We start from the raw sequence: 26085 nt of genomic DNA, 5'->3' as shown, positions 1-26085 counted from the left end.
TCTCCTTTAATTTAGAGGCATTCCTGTCTTTAACCTTCGGATACCTGACACATTTTTTAAATATTTTTAAATATTTTATTTATTTATTTATTTTCATTTTATGTGTAGGAGTATATTGCCTGCATGTATGTAATGTATGTAAGTGCACCTATGTCATGCAATGCCTGAGGAGGTCAGAAGAGGGCTTCAGATTCCCCTGGAACTAGAGTTACAGGCAGTTGTTAGCCCCCATGTGGGTGCTGGGAATCGAACCTGGGTCCTCTATAAGAATAGCCAGTGCTCTTAACCACTGAGCCATCTCTCCAGCCCCGATCTTTGATGCTTTTGAAAAATACATAAGTAAAATTTTACAGGCTGTGTGTGTGTGTGTGCATGTGCACACACACTGTACACATGGGTGTGCTTGCAGTGCATGCACATGTGTAGGCAAAATGTTGGGTATCTTCCTCTATCACACTCCACCTTTCTTGGTGAGACAGGTCTTTCAGTGAACCTCGAGCTCCCTGCTTCAGCTAGACTGGCCAGCAAGCCACAGGACCCACCTGTCTCCACCCCTCCAGCACTGTGGTTAAAGGCATGCACAGCCACATCCAGTTTTCATGCGGGTGCTGAGGATCTGAATTCAGCTCCTCATACTTGCACAGCAAGTGCTCTTACCCACTGAGCTATCTCCCCAACCCTTTGTGGTTACATTCAGGTTATGTTTTTGGCAGGAGTTCCACAAAGTGAGGTTGTATCTTTCTCAGAAATCGACTTGCCCCATCATTGGTATTAACTTTGATCACTTAGTAAAAGTGATGTCTGCCATATTTCTCTACAGTAAATTTATTTTTTCCTTTGCAATTAATAAGTACCTGCAAGGAAATACATCCCCTACCAGAAAGAAGGAATCAGTTTTGGCAAAATTGTGGCTTGTCCACTGTCATACAGCTTGAACACACCAAAACACAAACACAAACTCATACGTAGCCTCCCATACTGAGGTTTCTCTTAAAGCACCCCTCTACCTCCTAGACCAGCCATCCACAGACTCACCTAATGCCCTCGCTATGTGCTGTGGAAACACTCAAGAGGACCTCATGGCCTACAGACCCTGTCTTAACGATCTAATGTGGTCCCAGTCAGTCTGCCTCAAGAGCTGCTACCAAAGTCCAAGGCATCCTGGGGGCAGTCCTTTACACTCAAGACCCCTACACTCTGGGCTACAAATGTGGGGGGGGTGCTGGAGCAAGAAAAGTCGGGGGACACAAAAAGCTTAACACTCAATGTGTGTGCATCCAGATATCAGACTGAGAGGGGGAAACCTAGGGATTGTCTCTACCTTGAGACCATCTCCCCATACCCTGACCCTTCTGCTGGTTGAAACTTTTCTTTCTGAGCTTCCATTTCTTCTGGTTTTTTTTTTTTTTTTCCTTTTTGGATGTGGAATAGGTATTACATTGTTAATGTATTAACAAAGTTCAAAAATCAATGTGTGCCAGGCATGGTGGCACATGCCTTTAATCCAAGCACTCGGGAGGCACACACTGCTGGATCTCTGTGAGTTCAAGGCCAGCCTGGTCTACATAGTGTGTTCCAGGCCAGCGGGAGCTACAGGGAGACCCTGTCTCAAAAAGACCAAAAAAAAAAAAAAATCAATGTGCTATGCCCACTAGGCTAGAATGGATATAATAAATTTTTTAAACAAACAGGTAACAGTATCAGCAAATAGGTAGCAAAACAGGAACTCTTATATACTTCTGTTGAACATGAAAAATGTTATATAGCTGTCTGGAAAACAACTTAGCAATTTCTCAAAAGGTCAAACATAGAATTATCAGTTGATCCAATGAGTCCACTCAATAATTACAAAAACATATATCCACTCAAAAACTTAAAAGCAGGCTGGAGTGATGGCTTAGCGGTTAATAGCAATGGCTGCTCTTGCAGAGGACCCAGGTTTGAATCCCAGCACTCACATGCTAGCTAACAATTGTTCATACCTTCAGTTCTAGGGGATCTGACACTCTCTTCTGACCTCCTCATGTATTGCATGACACGGGTACACTTACGTATATGCAGACAATACACTTACACATAAAATAAAAAATATTATTTTTAAAAACTTAAAAGCATGTTTATAGCAGCCTTAATCAAAATGCACAAAAAAGTATAAATAATCCAAATATCTTCCAAATGATAAATGGATACAAAATGCATAATATCCATACAGTGGAATATTTGATTTAAAAAATTATGGAGCCCTGATGCATGCTACATGATGCATGAACTTTGAAAACATTATGCTACTGAAAGAAGTCATTTGTCAAAGACCACACATGGCATAATTTCATGTATATGAAACACCCGGAATAGGCAAATCTGCAGAGACAAAAAGTAGAGTGGAGGTTGTCTTGCACTGGGCAGTGAGTTAGGAAGAAGGTAAGTAACTGCTAAGGGAGATAAAGTCTCTTTTGGTGGTGATAAAAATGTCCTAAAGTTGATTGTTGTTTAGATTATACAACTTGAATAATATTCTAAAAACCATTAAACTGTATATTTTAAATGGATGATTTGTATGGTATGTGAATTACATATCAACAAAGCTATTCTTAAAATCAGTACACTTGGTATGGTAGCACTCACTGCAAATTTGAGGCCAACCTGAGCTACAGAATGAGTTACAGGCTGGCCTGGGCTACAAAGTGAGACCCAGTCTCAAACAAACAAAAATATATATCTCAAGAAATCTCAGCATACATACACACACATCGACTCTTTTCTACTTTCTATCAGTAACCATGTTTTTTTTTTTTTTCATAGCCTTCCAGGATTTCTTTGGGAAAATTCAAAATATTCTTATCCCTCAATTCTTGCAATACAGTTATTCCCACGCTTCCTTCTTTCACTTACTGTATCTTGGAGAACGCCCTAATTCCCGTTTGTAGCTTCACAGGTTTTCCCTTGTGTGAACATCTCAGCTCCCTGCTGTTGCACACGTCCAATCTTTGCTGTCGGCAGTAAAGATGCAATGGTTGCACTCTTCCCTCCAACTCCATTTCAGCAAGTGGCATTCAGTTCCCAGACAGTCAGGCAGCTTGTGTGGAGCAGCAGGAACCACTTTGGACTTGGAACTATATTTGCAACCTGTCTCTCCTGCTAACTTGCCATGTACTACGGTCACATTATGAGTTGCTTGTGGCTTCTGAGATTTAGTTTCCTTATGCATGGACAAAAATCTTGCCTTTATCGAGTAGTTTTTGATGATAAAAAAGACAGGGGGACCTGGTGAGGTGGTGCATGCCTTTAATCCCAGCACTTGGGAGGTAGAGGTGGATCTCTGTGAGATCAAGGCCAGCCTAGCCTACATGATAAGTTCCAGGGCTGCTGGGACTACAGGGAGATCCTGTCTAAAAAAGACCAAAACAACAACAACAACAACAACAACAACAAAAAGATAGGCTCTCACAGGCTGCATCTCAGACAATTTGAGTGTCAAAAAGTATAAGGTTGCAGGGCTAAAGAGATGACTCAGTGGTTAAGAGCACTGACTGCTATTGCAGAGGACCCACATTCAGTTCTTAGCACCCAACCATCTGTAACTCTAGTTCCAGGAAAAGATAGGCTCTCACAGGCTGCATCTCAGACAATTTGAGTGTCAAAAAGTATAAGGTTGCAGGGCTAAAGAGATGACTCAGTGGTTAAGAGCACTGACTGCTATTGCAGAGGACCCACATTCAGTTCTTAGCACCCAACCATCTGTAACTCCAGTTCCAGATCTGTGAGCACTGCACAACACCGGTGCACTTACAAACAAGCAGGCAAGCCAGGTGTGGTGGTGCATGCCTTTAATTCCAGCACTCTGGAGGCACAGGGAAGGAGGCAGATTTCTGTGATTTCAAGGCCAGCATAGTCTAAATAGTGAGTTCCAGGCCAGCTGGGGCTACAGGGAGGCCCTGTCTCAAAACAAAACAAGCAGGCAAAACATTTGGAGATTAGCCAGCATAGCTGAGTGGATGAGCCCTAGGCCAGTATATATATATATATTTTAAGTATAAGGTTGGAGCTGGAGAGATGGCTCACTGGTTAAGAACACTTGCTGTTCTTCCAGAGGACCCAGGTTCAATTCCCAGCCAACCACATACCACTAACTAAATGTCCATAACTCCAGTTCTAGGAGATCCAACACCCTCTTCTGCCCTCTTTGGGCATTGCACAGCACAAGTACGCTTACATGCATGCAGGCAAAACACTGATACATATAAAATTTTTAAAATTAAAAAAATTTTTTAAATATAAGTTTGCAGAGAAAGGGAACAGGAGGTTGATAATGGATTATAATACATTGGAAGGCTAACAATCTGAGTCTAAGTTTTGCAGATAATAAATATAGAAAATCATTAGATGAAAAGTTGTTGAGGAATGGGATAGTCATATTATCCTGAGATATTGTCCCTCCCCCCAAAGTTCATTTAAATATGAAATGGATGGCCTTTCAATCCAGAGATTGGCCCACTTCCCCTCAACCACTTGCTCAACTCTCACATCCCCAGGGATCTGACAAACTGATATTGCATATCCCTAAGATAGAAGATGCAAGGGGGATGCAGTATCACCAATGGGGTCACCAATGGGGAATTCTTACCACAGATGTTTAACCTCTAATAATGAGAAAATGATCAGAATATTTCAATTCTAACCTACAGAACAACAGACTGCTCAAGAATGTCAACATTTTCAAAACAAGAGGTATTATGTACAGTAAAAAAAAAAAGAAGAACAAGTGGACAAACAAAACCTCAAGAGGACTAGAGAGACTGCTCAGTAGTTAAGAGCACTTGCTGCTCTTCTAGAAGACCCAAGTTTGGCTCCTGGCAACTATGTTGGGCAGCTCACAACCACCTGTAACTCCAGCTCGGGGATTCACACATACAGCATACACAAAGAAACACACATATTAACTAAAAAACAAAGACAAAATCATTTTATCATTTTTAAAATAAGTTATCTTGTGTGAATCATCCCTGATTAGATTTTGTATCAAAATTTTTTTTATTTAATTTCATGTGTTATAAGCATTTACTTGCATGTATATAAGTGCGCCCGTGTTGTGCAATGCCCAAGGAGGCCAGAATGGAGGTGTTAGATCCATTAGGACTGGTGTTAAGGACAACTGTTAGCTACCATGTGGGTGCTGCGAACTGAACCCAGGTCCTCTGGAAGAGCAGCCAGTGCTTTTAACCACTGAGCTATCTCTCCAGCCCCTGGATCAAAACAGTTTTTAAAGAAAAAGGTTAACAGGAGAAATGGCTCCCTTAGAAAAGTGCTTGCTGCACAAGCATGAGGATGTGAGTTCAGATCCTCAGCACCAAGTTAAAAAAGCCAAGCGCAGAAGCACATGTCAGAATCCAAGTACTGGGGAGGCAGAGGCAACAGAATCCCTGGAACTTACCAGCCAGGCAGCCTAGATAGGCTGCAGGTTTAGAAAGAGACCCTTCCTCAAAAAAAAACAGAGATAAAGGGAGGCACCAAACATTAACTGCTGGCCTCCACACAAATGTGCACACACATACAAACACATGCACCACAAAGACATATATAAAAAGTTAATAAAGGACACTGGAGTGACTGAGGGAATCATACCGCATTATGATGCCTGGCGACATGGAGGAAAGTCCTTGTTCTAAGAGGATACATATTTCAGGGCTTAGTGATGAGCCACGCTGATGTCAGGAAGCTTCTAGAAGTTTGTTTTTTTTAAGGTGAGGGTATATAAAAGAGAATAAGCAAATGAATTTGGATTAAAGGTGCAAGGAGAGCTTAAAAGTTTTCAGGATAAGTCAAGAAGGAAAAATAAAACATATAAACCACCTGGCAACCAGCTGATGTGTCGGTGTGTGCTTCAGCTGAGCCAGCAGACAGAAAACTCCCTGTGTGTCTGGGGGTGACAGGAAGAGTCGCAAGTCAGCCAGTCCTGCCTTCATGAGGCTATCCTTTCAGTCAGAAAGCTAGGCAACAAGAGGAAGCAGTTGCAGAATAGTTTTGACTCCTGAGGATCTACACCTGCTGCTTCTTTCTTTTTAAAGCTAGGCAACTTCAAATAACAGAAGAAGGTGTTCCTTCCTTGGAATTCCTCCCACTCTTGGGAGTTCTTTTTTTCAATTTTCCTTAATAAATCAATACTCGCTCTGGGAAAATAAAGGTTACTTAGCCTTACTGAGAATTGTTTCCTCATTTGCATGTAAAAAGTAGACCTAAAATCTGCTGCATGAGGACCATCCAGATGACTCAGCAGATAGAGGCACTTGCTGCCAAGTCTGACAACCTGAGTTCCAATCCAGGTCCTACATGATGGAAGGCAAGAACTGACTCTCAAAAGCTGTCTTCTAACTTACACACACACTCACCATCAATCAATCAAACTTGTAATTTAAGTTTTTAATCTGCATCTGATTGAAAGAATGAGCGTCTATAGCACATTTTTGTAATGTATCTCCATTACAAATCCCTATTAAAAGGTACTAGTCTCAGCTGGAGGTGCTGGCACATGACTTTAATCCCAGCACTTAGGAGACAGAGGCAGATAGATCTCTGTGAGCTCCAGGCCAGCCAGGATTACATAGTGAGACCTTGTCTCAAAAAAAGGATCTAGTCTCATAGAATAAAAGTGAGGAGGAAGGAAAGCTCCACCTTTGTTTCACTATCTGAAAACTCAGCACAGGATCCTGCATTTTAATTTATGCACATAACGGGGCTGGAGAGATGGCGCAGCAATTAAGAGTACTGGCTGCTCTTACAGAGGACCTGAATTAGTTCCCGGCACATACATGGCAGCTAACAACTGACTGTAACTCCAGTTACAGGAAATCTGAAGTCCTCTTCTGGCCTCTGTGGGCATTGCACACATGGGTGCATATATACTCATACACATAAAATAAAAATAGTTTTAACTTATGCACATAAGAATTGATTGAAGAGATAAAAATGCTTTATGAGAACAAGAAAAACTGCCTAAAAATGCTATTGGAATTACAGAAAAGAGCAGCATGAATTGATTTAGTTAGACATTCTAGCACTTTGGACAATAATTTATGTGCACATATGCATGTACATTCATCAAAGCTGTTTTGTACACATTAACTCATTTGAGCCACAAAATAATCTCCATTCTCTTAATGAAGAAACTGAGGCTTTAAAAGATATGTTGCCCAAAAAGGAAACACTCCAAGTCTTTGCTTTGCACAGTTACAATGTCTAACAGGATGGAAATATTTAACAGCTCATGATTCAAAAAACATCTTCCATAGGGACCCTGTTAGGGCAGAATGACAAGCTGACAGCCACCCCTCAACTCACACCTGCTTTTCAACAGAAAATGCCAAATTCTACCCTAGGATTGCTTCTTGTACAATTCAGAAAGATGGACATTTACCCTTTAACTGCCTGTCAAGACAGTTTTTTAAAGTAGCTCAAATCGTCCTTTTTCAATATGGCTGTGTGACTGAAATGCAGAACAGGTTATTTTCACCTCAAGTTTGAGTATGTGTTTGTTTTAGTGAATTAACCAGAACTCAGTAAGTTCTGTATTAGTTGTCTGAAAATTTCATACATATATATGATGCACTCTGGTACTCCACTTTGGCACTCCACCTTCCCTTATCTCCCTCCCACCCCTATCCCTTTCCCAGATTCACAGCTTTGGGGCTGGTTTTGTGATAACCAAGGCCATGTGTGACCACTGGCTTGGGACTATTCAAATGCGTCAGGTTCATCAGTGAGTACACAACTGAAGGCAGTGACTCCCCTTTCCCTGAATCTCTCAGTAGAATATAGTCCAGTAGTGAGGGCTGGGGGTGCCTCCCCTCCTCCATCCGTGCCTGACTGTTGACTGACCATTCTTGTGCAGAGCTGTTGCAGTCATCTTCAGTTGCTGAGACTTCATGATGGCAAGGGCTGGGTATTGCCCAGAGAAGCTGGCATTTCACAGCCCTTCTCCCTGTCTTCTGGCTCTTACAGTTTTTCTGTCCCCTCTTTTGAAATGTTCCTTGAGCCCTGGAGGAAATGGTATAAGTGTCTTGGTTTGGCTGAGTACCTGTCCATCATTTATACTCAGCACCCTATGCAAACACACCTCACTGCATTTACCACCACTCATTGCAAAGAGGCTCCTCTGATTAACGATGAGAGTGGTAACTGTCTATGGGTCAAGTTTGATAATATCTGTACTTTATTTAGTAAGTCAACCATAACTCAAAATATTGGTTCCCCTTCAAAATATTCTGGGGGAAATTCTTGCTGCTTCGCTGATTTGGTTTGCTATTTTATGGTTAATTATGTGCCGGGGGGTGGGAGGGATTTACACGTGAGTGCCAGTGTTTGTGGAGGGCCAGAGGCATCAGATCTCCTGGAGCTGGAGTTACAGGTGGTTGTGCACCACCTGACATGAGTGATGGGAATTGTACTTGCATCCTTGCTCTTAACCACTGGGCCAACTCTCCAACCTGTTGATGTACTTTTTAAACGGCATGTGTGTTGCAGACAAGGACAGTGTATTTTACTTGCCTCTTCCTGAAGTTTCCAAGTTGTTTACACATCAACATTTATCATAGCATTGTAAAAACCAACAGAAACTCTGCAATTCCATTTCTGCCCACATCCAGTCTTCCCTTCATAATTTCCTTCCTTTGAGAAGGACGATTTGGCCTTTAGAGGACTAAGGACTTAGGAATTAAAGGTATATAGGAATAGTACTCTCAAATATCACTGAGAAGAATTTAAATCAGGGGGTAACTAAAAGGAAATTGTGCCCTTTGAACCAGCATTTATAGCCTCAGAATGGGTATACATTCTACAGAAATAGTTCCACAGGTTCATAACAAAATGATATGCATCCAAAAGGTTCATTGTAGCACCGTTTCCAACAGGCATTAAAAATCACCTCACCCATGATCCTGTAAGCAACCTACTGAAATTCATTGGATGATCAATAATAATAATAATAATAAATTAAAGCAACATGCAAATAAAGAGAGGAAATTCCCCAAAATACATTAAGGAAAATGTCAAAAGATGAGCAGAATAATATGTATTATAACATTATATGTATGGGAAAATGGCTGAATAATAGACATCAAAATCTGACAACTGGGGAACGAGAAGACAGTTCAGTAGGTAAGAGCTCTTGTTTAGCAAGCATGAGGACCTGAGCTCCAATCCTCATCACCTGTGTAAAAAGCTAGACATGACTGCCTATGCCTATAATCCCAGCACTAGGGGGTGGAGATAGGTGGATCCTGAGAGCATGCTAGCTTAGCTAGCCAGCCTAACTGAAATGTCGAGCTTCTAGTTCAGTGACAGACCCTGTCTGAAAGCAATAAAGTGAAGAGCAATGGCCAATGTCCTGCTCTGGTCGCCACACGTACATTCATGACATCTACACACCCATGTGCATGCAACACACACACTCTCTCTCTCTCTCTCTCTCTCTCTCTCTCTCTCTCTCTCTCTCTGTCTTTCTCTCTTGCTTGCTCTGTTTTTCAGGATGGGGTCTTGCTATGCAGATCAGGCTGCCCTTACCTGCTGGGATTAGAGGTATGCACCGTCATGTCCAGCTTTCATAGTATATTTTTGTAATAGACTGATTAATTTCATGATGTTTCTAGAATCAAAGAACAACATTAGAGTACATATTTATGTGCCTTTTCCAATTCTCTCCTCTTCACTTTGGAAACAACTAATGCTTCACCTGCATTGCTGCTTGTAATCTCCTGGTCAAGTTTTATCTGTAAGTATTTGCACTCTCAGAAAGACAGGATTGTACTGGGAATGTAGCTCAGCGGTAGCATATGCAATGCCCTGGTTTGATTCCCAGCACTGCCAAAAATAAAATAAAAATGACAAGGTTGTGTTTATAAAGGACATAATAAAGGGAGCTGGAGAGATGGCTCAGCAGTTAAGAACACTGGCTGCTCTTGTAGAGGACCCAGGTTCAAATCCCAGCACACACATGGTGGCTAACAACTGTCTGTGACTCCATTTCCAGGGGATCCAATGCCCTCTTCTGACCTCCACGGGCATTGCACAACACAGGTGCACTCACATTCAGGCAGGCAATACACTCATACACATAAAATAAAAATAATAAACTATTTTCTAGTTCCCTGTCTAGAACTTGTAATGCTAATTACTCTTGCCTTTACTTCTCCTTCACATCTCCTATTCATGATTCAAGGACTTTCTTCTCCCCTTAGAGACAAGAGTTATGCAATTTGGGAGTCTTTTAGATAGACCCACTGAAGGGGTACTCCAATTGCCTCACCCTGCATTCCTGTTCAGCATGGAAGAAGCCAGAGCAGTCAGCGCCCCTATTCCCTATTGGCAATTTGGGTAACCCCTTCAGAGGATGCCATGGTAAGAATAGGAGGTAGGAATTGGCTAGGCAGTTAGGGTAAAAAGACCCCAAAGAAATGTAGCCAGTTTCTGGGCTAAAAGTCAAAATGTCCTTGGGCCTGTTAGCAACACACTCTGTTCCAAAGGCCAAAAATGTCAAAATGTCAAAAGTATTTGGGAGCTTGTATCTAATCCTTAAAAAGATTTTAGGGTTACCTCTTCAGATGGGGGAACGCTGGAGGGGAGGGAGTAAGCATGGATTTGATCAAAACACCTTATATGCATGTATGAAATTCTCAATAAAGTTTTCGTAAAAGTTAAAAAAAATAATAAACTATTTTCTTTAAAAACAGAACATAACAGAGGCAGGTGGATCTCTGTGAGTTCCAGCCTGAGAAACCATTTTGAATAAATTTTGGGTGTGGCCTGATAGGGGCACACAGTGGGAGCAACAGGATTCCAGTCAGTTCCACTGGCACAGGGTAAAGACACAGTTTATCTGCAGAGGACGAGGGAACAAGAGAGATCCCCACAAACGGTATCCCAGTCCACAGGCTATATGCTTAATGTGGCCAACACAATCCCTGCCTTCTGATGCAGTTCTTTGATGCCTTCTGTTTTGCAGTGACACTCCTAAAGATAACATTCAGAAACAGCAACTGATGTACACACTAATATGTACAGGTTAAAGAATAGATTCATTTTTACATCCAAGAAGACTAATGACCTTCTTAGCTAATGTGTAGCTCCTGTTCAAATTTCCCCAACTGTCCCCCAAATGTTCTTTTAATAAGCTTTGTTTTTAGGGTTCGAATCACTTCTTTAGTCTCCTTTAATCTAGATCAGTCCTCCATACCTTTTATTTTGTTTTGTCTTCCACGACATTGATGTTTTGGAAGATCAAAGGCCATTTTGTAGGATGTCCCACAATCTGGGTTTTTGTGATTATTTCCTCGTGATTAGATGTAAGTTAAACATTTCTGGCAAATGTTGATTTTTACTCAAACATTTCAGTGTTGGTGATGTGAGCTTCACAGTGTCTCATTACATTAGACCAGGCATCACCCAAGAAATAAAATGTTGAAAATTATCAATAAATATACTATTTAAAATAGTTGCCATGAGCATCAGTTATACCAGGCATAGTGCCAGATATTTAAAATACATTCTCGGGCTGGAGAGATGGGTCAGCAGTTAAGAAAATTTGATGCTCTTTCAGATGACCCAGGTTCAATTCCCATCATCCACATAGCAGCTTACAATTATCTATAACCCCAGGTACAGGGCACTGTCTACTCTCTTCTGATCTCTTCAGGCACATACCTGGTGCATAAACACACATGCAGGTAAACACTCATACAAATGAAATAAAATTTTAAAATCTTTAAAATACATTCTCATTTAATCCTCATAACAAACTAAGAAATGGGTTCAAGGAGGTTAAGTAATGTGCCCAGGGATACACACACACAGAGAGAGAGAGAGAGAGAGAGAGAGAGAGAGAGAGAGAAATAAAAGAAAGTTCAGGGATGCATAAATGAATTCTCCAGCTAATGCACACACGCACAAACACAAGTCAACATGTGAGTTCATGGGTCCAGTCTTCCTGAAGACCCTATGCTATAGGTTTGGTCCCAAGCACTGAAAAAAAAATCATAAGAACCTTTATGCTAGCCTAACCTTGAGGAAGCCTCTAGTTTTCAAAGGTTAGATTCCTATGGGCAAGAAATTAAAAATAAATTATCTGTAAATCATATAAAATTCCTCTGTACTTGGAAATGTTCTTGTTTGGAGACAAGTCACATTTCCACCACAGCCAAGAAAATAGAGTGATGGTTGTTTCTGAAATTATTAAAACACTGTGATGTTTGGGTTTTTTTTTCCTCCTATGCAATAAAATGAGTAAAAAAGACAGAGTAGAGAATTTTTCACACAGTTAACCATATCTTTACTATAGAAAACAGTTGTCAACAGCTCCCCAATTTTATTTATTTTGCATGCGCATGAGATTTTGCTGCTTTGTAAAATTAAAACATCCATGGATTTAGGGACTTATTATGGCCAATAGAATGATTTTTGAGAAACTAACTTGAATTAAGGAAGTTGAGCCCCCAAAGAAACTAGAACTGAAATATTTCTGAATTTCCCTAAAAGTCATCCACAAAACATTTCAAAGGTTGTGAGTCTCAGAAATTGATCTCTTCACAGCATTTACATTTGACATTTCATTACTACTAACTGCTGAAATTTTTTGAATTGGAAAGGGCCCTTAGAGACATAGATAAGTCAACTCAGTCAACAAACATGCAGAGTCCCTAATTTGTACAAGGCCTGAGAACACACTCTAGAGTGGCTCCTTATCTTCATTTCTAGGGTCAAAGGTTGTGGGCCACTCCATGAATATCCCACAATGCAGGAATGAACAAATGTCTCCTGTGAGGCTGTAATAAATAAAAATAGACATCACCCTAGCTATTAAGTGGAGAAGAAATCAAAGGAAAGGTATGGCCAGAGTAAATCTGTGGAGTAAATCTGTGGAGAATGGTGGTAGGTCCCTTTTGTAGTGTAGGTGATGGATAACAGGGCTTGCTTAGCATTGCTGTACACCCCTTTACATGTGGTTATCTGTTCATGTCTCCTCTCCTCAGTGAATTTCTACAGAACAAACACTATCTCATTTGATCCATTCTTAGCATGGTGAATATATAGCTGGATATCAGTACATCCAAATAGGACAAACCCATTTTATAGATGAGAAAACTAAAGACTGAAAATGAATACATGCCCGATATCACATAAATAAATAAGCAGTTCCGCGTCTTAGAAGTCTCATCCAGAGCCCTCTTCCCTGGTCTACCCATGCCACATCCTACACAAGAATAGGAAGAGTGAAACAAAGACCTTACTTAGATGTCTTCCAGGAACTTCAAACTCAACACGATCAAAAGTTTCCCCTTTCATGAACAAACTCAAGTCCTACCCAGTGTTTCCTTTTCTGTAAAAGTCTTCTGAATTTCTCAAAGAAATTTGCAAGCCATATTTTACCCCCTTTTCTTCCTAGCTTCACAATCTGTTCAATGAACACGTGTTCTCAATTACAGCTTTCAAACTTTGTACCTCTCTAGTCTCTTCCCTTCTTTTCAAGGCCTTCAACCCCACCTGGAGCAAGCACATTGTCTACCACCCAGACTACAAAAAATTACCTGCTACCCAGTCTCCAAAGAATCACTCTCCAAGCCTTTCCTCCAGTTTCTTCTCCACTTAACAGCTAGGGTTGTGCAAGATGGGATGAAAGTATCCAGGGTGTCCTTTTTAAGTTTTATTTTTATTTTATTTATTACTTATTATTGTCTGTGCATGCACAGTGTATGTATGCATGTGTGTATGCTCATGCTTATATGTACACACACATGCACAGTGTGTATATGCATGTGTGTGCTCAGCTTATATGCACACACACATGCAGTGTGTGTATGCATGTGTGTGTGTGCTCATGCTTGTATGCACACACGTGGAGATCAAAAGACAACTTTCAGGAGTCAGTTCTCTCTTTCCACTGTGGGTTCCAGGGACTGAACTCAGGTCATCAGGCTTCTGTGGTAAGTGTTTTTACCCACTATGCCATCATGCTAGCTCTAGGGTGATATTTTTTAATATTATTCATATATGTCTTTCATCTAGTTAATTAAAGCCCTTCCTAAGTTTCCATTGTTCTTAGGATAAAGACTAAAATCACCTTGTCATTCAAAACTCTGCCCAGTCAGGTGTGGTGGTGCACACCTATAATCCCAGCACTCTAGAGGCAGAGGAGACCAGCCTAGTCTACATAGAAAGTTCCAGGCCAGCTGGAGCTACAGGGAAACCCTGTCTCAAAACAAAACAAAAAATTTCTGCCTAGGGTCCAGTCTCTGCCACTTCTCCAGCCTCACATGTCTTCTTTCTGATCTGTCACCTGCTCTTCCCTTTGTATGTTCAACATACAATTTCTTCTGCCAGAAAACCCTCTTTGTTCTACTCTAAGCAACTCCCACTGCCATCCCCTCACTCCAAGATTCTTCAAGAGCCACTTCCTACAGGAAGCCTTCCCTGATTGCCTAGAAGAGGAAAGAGCACCACCATGGGCACTCTCATCCCATCTTGCATACCCCTTGGGAGAAACATGCATCACCCTTGGAATTATTCAGTGTAGAGGAAACATTTCTCTTTGTTGATGTGCATGGTGCTTATCATGCGATACCTGCACAATTCACATTTGTTTTCAGAATAATAACGGGGCCATAATATGGAGGGCTATAACACCAGGCCAAGTAAATAAGTAGCAAAGGTTAATGGCCCTTTGCAGGTGTGAAAAACTGAGGCAGGAAGAAATGCACAGCTGTTTAAAATCCTGAGGACAGCAGTGATAGAGCCAAGTCTAACTCTTGTACAGCTCAATGCTCTTCCCTATGTCACAAAAAATCCTCAGTGAGTGTTTCAGAAGAAAATTAGTAATGCTAAGATGGTGCAAAAGAGGTCTGGTCTGATTGCTTCTGTATCTGCCTGTCATATTGACTTCAAATGAACAATACACTTTCCATGCCTTTACTTAACATTAGTTAAGAAATACCACTACCACCACACCCAACATCCTGGGAGAGCAGCGTAAAACAACAAACTTCTTTCCTCCACAAAGAAGACAAACTGAGAGGAACTCCAACTACCTTCAGAAACACAAACTGGCAGTGTGGCTACCTGCACCATTACTCACCAGCATGGGGTGGGGGGAGCAGTTTCCCAGCCCTCCCAGGAGAAGGCATGAGAAAAAGTAAACCAGGAAAGGTGGCACTCCCTTTAATCCCAGCACTTGGGAAGCAGAGGCAGGCAGATCTCTCTGAGTTCAGGCCAGCTGGGGGCTACAGGGAGACTCTGTGTTGGAAGGAAGGAAAGGAAGGAGGGAAGGAGGGAGGGAAGGAGGGAAGGAGGGAGGGAAATCAATGAAGCAGAAGTTACTTGAAGACTACTTCCTCGGGAATTCTGAGAGTATTTCCAGTAAAGCATTAAAAGCCTTGTTAATCCACTGGCACTTCTTTACAGGTACCATCAAAAGGAAAAGTGACAGGAGTGTGGCTACTCCATCACATGTCCACAAGCTGCTGAGCCCAGGATTTGTCACAACCTGGCCCCGAATCAGGCTCATTGGTGTCATCCTGCCAAGCACAAAGTCCAAGACAAAGAAATGCCAAAAACCTCTTTAAAGAGGACTTTGAGTAAAAATCCACACAGCCTACCTCTCCCCCAGCCTCTACCCCAGGGTTCCTTCCTGAAGGGAGGAAGGCTGGGGTGGGTGTTTAGAGGTTGGAAAGAGACTTAGAAAAAGAGATGTGATACTCTTCTGATAGCAGGGGAGATTCCAAAACAGTGAGGAAACAATGTTTACTTCGATTAGACAAGGAAAGAAACAATGTGAAGCGATGTGGGTGGAGAAGAGAGAGAAAGGAAGGCACAGAGAGAAGGGCAGGGTGTCCAGAAGAGCAGAGACCATGCAGCAGAGAGATGGAGGGCGAGGCAAAGACAGACTGTTGATCTTTTCCCAAATCCAAAAGCTGCTCACTGCATCCCCATAAATCACTCTGCTACAAAGCCCACACAATGGACTGTCCTTCACATTCAGTAACACGAAGCATTTAACAAAAGTATCACCCAGCTGCAACTTTGGAGACCTAAGCATCTAAATTAAAAATGAATAAAATTGGTTCACAGCAGCTGAAAACAGACAGTAATGGTTTTCCCCCAAAGCCCGACTCAGCTGTGAAAAGCTTCAGCATTTTAGAGTTAAGCAAACACTCTGGCATTTCTCCTTCTTTTGACATTCCTAAAGGGGGTGTGGCTGACCCTAAGCCCATTCATTTCCAAGGTTGTATATCTCTTAGCTAAGACTGGCCCCATCTGTTCCCGAGTTAGCCAGCTGTTTATCTCAAAGTAACATATTTATTGCACTGTTCATCCCTGTATCTCTTAAAAGTCGAAAGCCAGCATCTTATGTCAGAATATTTTGTTTTATTAAAATGTGTCACTTCATCGAAAAACAAAATTCAAGGAAAGATCACACTACTATGCTCCTTGGTCTCCCTGACCAGCTCACTCTTCTTGGACGCAGGTCAGTAATGGCCGGAAAAGGCTGACATTACGACTAACTTTTCCTTTTCCTAAAGTGTTTGAAAAGAAAAAAAAAAGAGCCCAGGCTCCCTAATCGATCCGGCTGCAAACCGTTATTTTTGAGTGGTGACCCAGTCTCAGAAGCGTTACAGTACCATTGTCAGTGGCAAGAGCCTATTGCGATGTAATTTTAAACACTCAATACAAACACAAATGGATCTGTTCCATTTCCAAACAATCTTGAATCCTGCAGCCGGGAGAACCGAAAACGCTTAACAAAAATGCTGCTTTTAGCAACCTAAGAGAGCCTTCCCTAGACACGTGAAATGTTTCTGACTGGCACGGAGTGCACCATCAAAGGACACTGTCACCTCAAATCAGCACAAAAAGCGAGACTAACGACACAGACGTTCACACATAAAATAAAGCCCTACAAAACTTAAGCTACTCTGGAGAAGCGTGCTCATCCTTAAAAATAGCGTGTGCTCATCCAAGCGACACAAATGTTCTAAAGAAGTGCGGCCACATTAAATCACTGTCTCCATTTCTCCCCACGCATCACCCCTTCCCACTCAAGCCTCAGCACTGGGGCTATAAGTGACAGTGCTGCAGTCCGCCACCTTTGCCCTCCTCCGATTTTCCAAGAGCACTTAGCAACATCCTTTTCCTCCCAGCCCCCTCTTCCAGTCTCAAATAGGTTAGAGGGAGTTGAGACCAGGGAATTGGCAGGGTTCTCTGGCGGGGGCAGATTGCTGGAGTTGTTCTTTGCAGTGACCCAAATTGCACAGAGCAATTTAGCTCTTAGTAGTGCCAGTGAGAACCTCCCAATTCACCTCTCCACCCCGGCCCCATCTTCTCAAAGAAAGCCTTGAGAACTAAGGGAGAGGAATAACTTGGGAGGACCATTTGAATAAATCACTTCAACTCACCTGGTTTGGGATTTTTCTCCCCACCCCAGACATAAACAGAAATGATGTGCGAATGAGTCACGCACGCAAGGAAAGGTGCTGCGGTATCCTAAGTGCAAGGGCCGGAGTCTCGCTGCCCTGGTGCTGCCGCTACTCTGAGCTCAGCTGGAGCGAGCGGCAATCACAAGCCCAGCAGCAGCAGCAGCAGGGGGGTGGATAGACCGTAACACAATGAATGCAGTAGGGTTTTGCAATGACATCATCCCTCTGTCCGAGAGGCCCCAATAGCCATGCTCCAGAGCTATGCATTCTGGGAATTGTAGTCCTCTGAAGTCCGGGAGGGACATGGAGGTTACCTCCAGAACTACAATACCCAGGATGCTCCAGTCGGAGCGCCCAGCAAAGGACCAGACCGGCCGCCATGTTGGGAGCTCGGGAGCGGTGCTGGAGAGCGGGCTGAGGTTTCTGGGCGCGTGGAGCAGAGCGGTGGTGCGGTGGGGACGGGGAGAAGGAGGACCGAGGAGTCGAGAGCCGCGCGCACCGGCCTGGGACTGGAGCGAGGTTTCACTGGGGGCAGGCAGCGCGGTACGACCTAAGGTGGCTGCCTTCTCCGGTCGGAGTGAGCCCCGGCCGCCCGGCCCCGCAGGGCTTGCGTAGGGCCCCACGCCTCTTGCTCTGCTCTAGCCGAGGGAATCCTGTCCGCCGAGGGCCCCTTAGACCCGCCAGCCGGACTGTCTGGGCGGTAGGTGTCTTTGTTTTGTGGAGTCGCGGGACAGCGACCCGCTTGACACCCAGCGAGTTGAGCTAAACCTGCCAGATTTGTTTCTGTCTTCTTGCCACTTATTCTCCAACCCTCATACCCCTCCCTCAGTTGTCGGACCCCCTCTGAATTTTCTTATGGGAATTATTTGCAAAGAGGTCCAAAGATATCGTTGGAAGGTACCCGAGCGCGAAGGGACATTGCTTTGCCTTTGACCGTAAGACAAGAAGCTTCCTAAAGGAGTTAACACCTGGTTCGAAAATAATTTCTTAGCCACCGGCGAAAGCAGGGAATTATTTAAAAGGGGATATTGATAATGGGCCGACTGTAGTCGAGCGTTAGTATCCAGACTGACACTGGAGAAACCTAGAGTACGTGCTAAAAATCTCAGAGACTTGCAGTTGATTAGTGTAGATCACCAATTTACTTATTTTGTTAGCGAATGTTAACTGTACAAAATAGTGCGTTTCATTGTGACATTTTCATGCATGTAATGGTGGTTAACATACAAACCCATCCCCTTATTACCCTCACCAATTAAAAGTATATTTATTGTCTAATTTGAAGTACTCCGTATGCTTCACTAGTTGAAGAATTTTTTGAGTCATTTTGCTAGGCATCTCAACTTTTTTGCAGGTGTGTTACTAAAACAGTGTTGTGTATTTGTTCTTTTTCAGATCCTGAACTTCACTGTGGAAAGATGAGAAATTGCACTTCCTCCTCAGGGTCTCTGAAGGGTTAAAAATGCTATATATGTACTTTGTATTTTTTAATTCTCACTTCCTTTTGCATCTTATTCTTAAAATTAATTGGTTTAAAGCTGGAGATGTAATTCGGTGGAACATTCACCTAGCATACTCAAGACCCTGGGTTGGATCCCCAGAACTGGTTCTTTCTGAACAGTGAAGGTATGAATAACACCTCTGTTAGGAGTTAATACCATTACAGCTCATAGTAGATCCTTCTGTCAAAGAAAGGGAATCATGTTCATTTTATAGGACCTTTTATTTAATTTTTTTTTTTTTTTTTTTTTTTTTTTTGAGACAGGGTCTCCCTGTAGTGGGGCTGTCCTGGAACTCTATGTAGACCAGGCTGGCCTTGAACTCACAGAGATCCACCTGCCTCTGCTTCCCGAGGGCTGGGATTAAAGGCATGTGCCACCTTGCCTAGCTACAGAACTTTTATCTAAGCAAAATCTAAGTCTGAGTTATTGTAGAAGATTATTGAGAGAAAAATAAAGACAACTTTTACAGGAAAAAAATTCCATATTCCTCTTTAGAAACTTAAGGCCAGAAAAAGGAAAAGATTTTACAAAAAATATGTATCGTTCAAGTTTCCCCTTTGATTGTTTCTCACAGTCTAGTTTCCTTAAGTGGACATGGATGAACATACCATTTGAATTTAGCAACTCTTAGCTTCTTTTGGAACTATCCTTAATTCATTTTGAACAGTAAGAAAATGAATTCTTCATGTTTTCAGCATTTTTTGAGTTAATAATATTTAGGAAACAAAAGTCTCCAGAGAGTGCCCTACCTGTTGTGTTTGTAACAGGTTGGCATAGATTTTGTGACTGTATTTCTTGTGGTACATAAGGTAAATAGAGTAAACATCTCATGGCCAGAATTTGAGATCTAAATGCCCTTAGTTGATAACTACCAAGAAAAACAATCCTTATTTATCCTACTGTCTTTATTTCTCAAGTTTTAACAGGTTTGGATAAAGGGGCAGTAGAAAGCAAGTCATTGACTAAAGTATATGCAGATTAACTGTATTTATAAATATAGCCATTTAGGGAAATTCACATATGCAAAGATGCTCAGTGTATGCCGTTATGTAGATATGTATTCACAGGTCTTCATTTCATAGAGAATCTTTGAGGATGCTGTCTGCATGAATGTGCTGTAAAGGGTGATCCTCTGAGTTGTATCTTTTATAAACAGCTTTATTGAGGTGAAATTCATACACACAGTTCACCCATTTCAAGTCTGCAGTCCAGAGGGTTTCAGTTTGTTCAGTTTCCCAACCATCAACACAAATAAACAAAATAGACAAAACAACCTTGTAAGTATGCAAAAGTAATCGTGGAAGGATTTTGGTTTTGCTCTAAGGTGGTAATAAGCAAAGTTTACTATTACAGGTAATAGTGACATAGAGTATGTCCATTACAGTGTCCATTACAGTTGGGACACTGAACAATTACATGATATAACACTTTGTCAACAGTTGAGAAGTTATTAAGTGTGTTGTGCTATTTATTTCTCTTTCCACTTGACTAACGGATAGTTTGCCTTTCTTGATTTCAGTGCCACGAGACTACTCCATTTTCGGTGTCCTGTTTTGTGTGTTTTTCTAATAAGGTGCTGCTTCTGTTTCTTGCTGCTTTTGAGACAGTTTGTAAACAGTTTTCCTTGCTTTTCAGTTGGATTGTTTCACCATGAAGGCTTGCTGAATGTTCTCCTTTTCCAGATAAATTCTGAATTTACATAATAATAAATCACCAAATTTCAGGGTGTTGAAGAATGAATGAATAAATGAGAATAGAGAGAAGTAGGTCTTAAGTATAGATAGAGGTTTGAATCTGGAAAAACAGAACACAAACAAACAATAACAACAACAAAAAAAAAAAAAACAAGAAATAATGGATTAGGGAGGACAGGATTAAAAGTGTTCATTAAGATGGTAGACCAAAACCTAATTAAGCCATTACTTAGAAGCCAAAGTTACATTCTACCTCAGGGCACAGTGATCAGTTCTTAAGGCAGTCAGGACACTTCAGCTCCCACTCTGCTAGGAAATCCAGCCAAGACTGGGAGGAGGAGTACAGAAATTCTTTGGCATTATCTGTTATGCATGGTACTCAGTGATTTGGGGGTGGGACCTGACAGCACAAACCTATGAAGGTAGAACCAGGGAAATTACAAGTTAGAGCCTAGTTTGAGCTATATAGGAAATTCTCAGCCAGCTTGAGTTACATAGTGAAACCCTATCCCACAAAAATGATTTTAATTTGATTTTGTCTTGTCATAGTTTCCATTTATCTGAACTTTTTTGCCTACCTATATGATCAAACTTGGACTGTGGGCATTTTTTTGTGATTCTACTAAAAGAAAAAAAAAAAGTATAGCACCTGTTGAGTGATGAATTTTATTCTAAAAGGCGATATTTGCTTTTCACACGTATAGCATTAATATACCCAAACCCAACTGGCATCCTTACAACCACTATTAGAGAAAGCAGTTGGTGTTCAGTGAATGGGACTTCTCCCTGCTCAGTGACATTTATCAATGTCTGTTACTGACAGGAGAAAGCTAGGATAATTGAATTCATTAAATTACTTATGTGAGAAATATGTAATTGTGCAAATACAGAAAGATGCACAAGGAGAAAAGCAACTGACAGGCATCACAGCCCTCCACAAACAGAATAAATCCAATTCTAACAGTTACAAATTAAATTTTACATTGCCTGAAGTCATTCTTATCCCATTACTTAACTGCTTTCTCTATAGAGATTGAACTAGAAAGAAAAATGAAGTCAGTAAAGAAAGGAGCAGCCAAGATAGTGAAGGTTCCATTTGATGAAGAAAAAGTACCAGGGAAGTTATTCATTACTAAGGCTTGACACTAATCAAATGTAGGCCCGTGTGGTCTCATGAGATACATCAAGAGCTTTAACCTGGGGTTTCTAAGGAAAGACAGTACAGCTGCAAGTTGAATTGCTGTGTAGTAAGGTAGCATATTTTTTGGACTACACATCCAGAGTGACTCCCCAAATCTCAAAATTTGATGTTCAGGCTACTACCTGTTCCTGGCAGTGGTAAGACTGAATTCAGCAGTCTTGTAATACACAACTGTTTGGAGTAAGGGAGAACTGTTAATAAATGTAAGTATAGGGTTTGGACACCTAGATTCAGAGAGCTGCTTGGCATCCCTTTTTGAGCTAATAGTGGTGACTGATTGTTAATACCTATGGTCTGGAGTAAACTTCATGTAGGTTGTTTGGAACTTAAGTAGAAATGATCTGTTGATGGGCTGTCATAGTTGAGGTAACAATTTTTAGAGGACACTGGTGCTATGATAGAATTGGCTTAAAAGGCATTGGACAGTTGACAAATGACTGGGAAGTAATTCCTCTGATAACACTGATAGAAATCTTAAAGTATTTGTGTACTTGTTAAGGTCAGACTACAACTCTTGCCATACTGCCTATTTGTGAAATTATTTCTGCTATTATACATTATGATGGACAGGTCCACATAAGATCATGTAATCAAGGGAAAGTTGGTTTTGGCATTTAGTATGAACTTCAGCAAAAGGAGGATGTGTTTGGGTCTCAGTACTACATGGCTTTGACATTTTGATTCTCAGGCTTTTGATCTGGGAATCTACATTTGTTGTTTTTATTCCTGCAGTGCTGCACTTTAAAGCTGCAGCTTCGTGCATGCTAGTCACTCTACTACTGCGGTATGTCCCCAGTTCTGTTTATTTACGGGGTTTTGTTCTTGTTGCTGCTGTTTTAAGGCAAGGTCACCTTACTGTCTAGTCTAGAAATCATGATCCTCCTGCCTCAGCATCCATCGTGCTGGAATTAAATAGGCTGACTTGGGAATCTGCATTTTAAAACATACTAAGCAAGTAAGTCTTTTGCCTAACTCAAGCCCTAATTTTACTTAAAAGGACCAAGATGAATAGTTTGCCAAAGTCAAACCTCTGATACCTTTTGTGTAATCCTGATTCACTTGAGTGAAGACCTTCCCCACACCTGTGTTGCACCTAGGGCCTCAAGAGTGCAGATGAGTGCTCTATGACTGAGGTATGCTCAGCCCTACTTGTATTTTGAGTCAAGGTCTTAACCAAATTGCCTGGACTGGCTAAACTCAGTCTGAAGTAGCTGGATTTGCAGTCCTGGCTCCTAATTTACTCATTGCTATTATATTCTAATACCTGTTACCCTTGCTGCAATTCGAAGACACATACCAAATGATTTGATGTTTCCGTGAACATAGATATTCAGTGAAAAATATAGTCCAATCACATAAGCAAGTATTGTTTAGATTAAAAAGGTATAATTGGGCTGGAGAGATGGCTCAGCAGCTAAGAGCACTGACTGCTCTTACAGAGGACCTGGATTCAGTTCCCAGCACCCAAGTGGCAGCTAAAAACCATCTGTAACTCCACTTCTAGCCTCCACAGGCAATGCATAACACAGGTGTACTTACATACATACAGACAGAACACTCATACACATAAACAGATCAAAAGGCCAGGTAGTACCTCAACCACAGTGTCAGGTATTCATGGTCTTTTAGGTGTATGAGTGCTTTGCCTACATGTATGCACCATGTGTGTACAGTGCCCACAGAGGCCAGAAGAGGGTTTTGGATTCCTTGGAACTGGAGTTAGCTACAGTGTGGGTGCTGAGAACAGGATCTGGGTCCTCTTTAAGAGCAACCAGTGCTCTTAGCCACTGAGCCATCTCTCCAGCCCCTATTCATGATCTTTCAAACTACCTACAATGTTATATGAAAATATGCCTTCAATTGTGACAATCACTATTACTACGAATACTGTGATTTGCTTATATTCAGATTGTATTAGAAGTTCCTAAAAATTGAGTTATAACTCAACTTTTTCCAAGTTCATTCAACTACTGTCTATTTAAAACCTGATTTATACCCTGATTTAAAACCTTGGTTAAAAGGCTGAAGAGATAGCTCGAGCTCCTCTTCCAAAGGGTCCAGGTTTAGTTCCCAGCACCCATATGGTAGCTAAGAACCATCTGTAACTCCAGTTTTGGGGATCTGACACCCTCTTCTGGCATTGCATGCACAAGCAAAACACTTCTACACAAAAATCCAAAAAAAGTTAAAGCTTTGGTTAAAGTAATTTTTGAGGGCCAAGCTGGTGGTTCCAGCCTTTAATCCCAGCACTTGGGAGGCAGAGGTAGGCAGATCTCTAGGTTTGAGGCCAGCCTGGTCTACATAGAAAGTTTCAGGCCACACACCCTGTCTCCAAAAAAAATCTTGATTTCATACATGTAAACAGTGTATTTTTAATGCTGTAGCCAGGTGAGTAGTACCTAGCACTTGGGGAGCTCAGGAAGTAAGATCCAGCCTGGGCTACATAAACCATATCTCAAAAAAATTATCTCAGCACTGGAAACTTGTGCCTTCTATAAAATTCACAGTGCTTATATTCAGAAGCTTCATTAGTTGCTTTGTAGCTCCACTGCTGGTGTCTGTGGGTTTAGCATTCAAGCTTCACTGCATCTACTGCGCTTGATACATGGTTAAAGCTTAATAAAAGAACAAGTGAATGACAGCAATGTTAAGAGTGAACAACATCATGAAAACAATATAACATTAAATGCTGTTTTCCCAATAAGTGAACACTGAAAGTGTTCTAATCTACGAATATCATAGGATCCTAAACTGTTATCTCAACAGAAAGCAAATACTGCCCTAGATTTAGTTTTTTTCATTACTTGCTACAGGAATTCCCACAGTTTTGAATTTAAAACACAAATAGTTTAGCATGTAAAAATGCTTGACATAGAAGCCTGACTTGAGTTTAATCCTTGAACCCATAGTTGGAGAAAAACAACTTCCAAAAGTTGTCATCTGACCTGCTATGTGTACTCCTGCATCACACACAGTAAACATGTTCAAGTCTGCCTGGCATTATCTATTAAGAAAGAATGAGAATTTGAGGTTGGCTCAAATATATATAATATACTGTTCAAGTCCTGATAGCCAATATCTTTTAAGGGAAACAAAATTACATTCTTCTGGTATTTTTTGAGACTTAAAGTCTCTGGTTCCAGCTGGCTTGGAACTCACTATGTAGACCAGACTAGCCTTGATCTCACAGAGGTTCTGTGCTCTGGAAGTCTGCATCTGCTTCCCAAGTGGTGGAATTAAAAGGGTGCATCATCATTCCTTGCTTCAGAAAATTACATCCTAAACCTAATTATTTCAGTTTTCTATTTGTACATTTCCCAAACAGGCACAGCATTGTCAAATTACTCTGCTGACAAAAGTCTTGCTATGCATGGTGGCATAAACATAAATCCCAGCGCTCGGGAGGCTGACATAGGATGATGTTTCAAAGCCAACCTGTACTGAGACCCTGTCTCAGAAACCTTTAAAAGCTGTTTAATTTTAAATAGATATTTTGAAGACTTCGGTCATAAAATACAATTTCTGCTGCAATAATTTTCTCTATTTTGCTTTCACAGTGTAGTCCTGCATCTCTTCAACTCTACCATCCAAGACCAAGATTTTGAACTACAATTTTCAGGTTTTAATCTCTCCATACCCACAATATGTTTTCATGTTGCTTGTTTAGAAGGAGAGAAAGTAATTCATACAAAAACATTCTTCGGACAGAGAAAATGCTAATAAAAGTGAAGAATGATTGCCAGGCCCTTCTCACCCACTAGGAAGCACTAGATCGGTGTCTGATTACTGCACGATATAGATTATTGCAGTTCTGACATGGAAGCAAGAACTTGGTCAGCCTTTTTTGTCATTTTGAGAAAGGGTCTCACATTGTAGTCCAGGCTGGCCTCAAACTCATGGCAGTCCCCTGCCTACAGTACTAATATAGTTTGCAATCCACTTAGGCCACATGAACCCACTGTTTTTTTTGTTGTTGTTGTTTATTTGTTTTGGGGGGTTTTGTTTGTTTGTTTGTTTTTTGTCTTTTTGAGGTCCACCTGCAGCCTCAGCTGGCCTGGAATTCACTATATAGACCAGCAGGCTGGCCTCGAACTCAGAGATCTGCCTGCCTCTGCTTCCTGAGTGCTGGGATTAAAGGTGTGCTCCACCATGCCTGACTTTTTTTTTTAAATACAGTTTTATGAGTGCTTTCACTGTGTTCCCCAGTCTGACGTAGAACTTAACGGTCCTCTTGC

The 26085-nt window shown here is 41.4% G+C and overlaps 1 protein-coding gene and 1 long non-coding RNA gene across 2 annotated transcripts in view; one reads left to right on the top strand and one right to left on the bottom strand.

Annotated features, from left to right (window-relative positions):
• Rab30 (RAB30, member RAS oncogene family) overlaps positions 1-17610 on the bottom strand; it is a 99995-nt gene extending 82385 nt beyond the window's left edge. The window contains exon 1 of the mRNA XM_008844191.3: positions 17433-17610. The gene's annotated coding sequence lies outside the window, so the exon portion shown is untranslated. The remainder of the gene's footprint in view (positions 1-17432) is intronic.
• A 219-nt stretch (positions 17611-17829) lies between these two features.
• On the top strand, positions 17830-25593 carry LOC103742984. The gene is made up of 2 exons (XR_003851285.1): positions 17830-18153; positions 18849-25593. It is a non-coding gene; the product is annotated as an uncharacterized LOC103742984 (long non-coding RNA).
• The last annotated feature ends 492 nt before the right edge of the window (positions 25594-26085 follow it).

This window comes from Nannospalax galili, unplaced genomic scaffold (genome assembly GCF_000622305.1).
Source record: "Nannospalax galili isolate Female #2095 unplaced genomic scaffold, S.galili_v1.0 scaffold278, whole genome shotgun sequence".
Taxonomy (NCBI): Eukaryota; Metazoa; Chordata; class Mammalia; order Rodentia; family Spalacidae; genus Nannospalax; species Nannospalax galili.
This window is presented reverse-complemented; position numbering and strand designations above follow the sequence as displayed.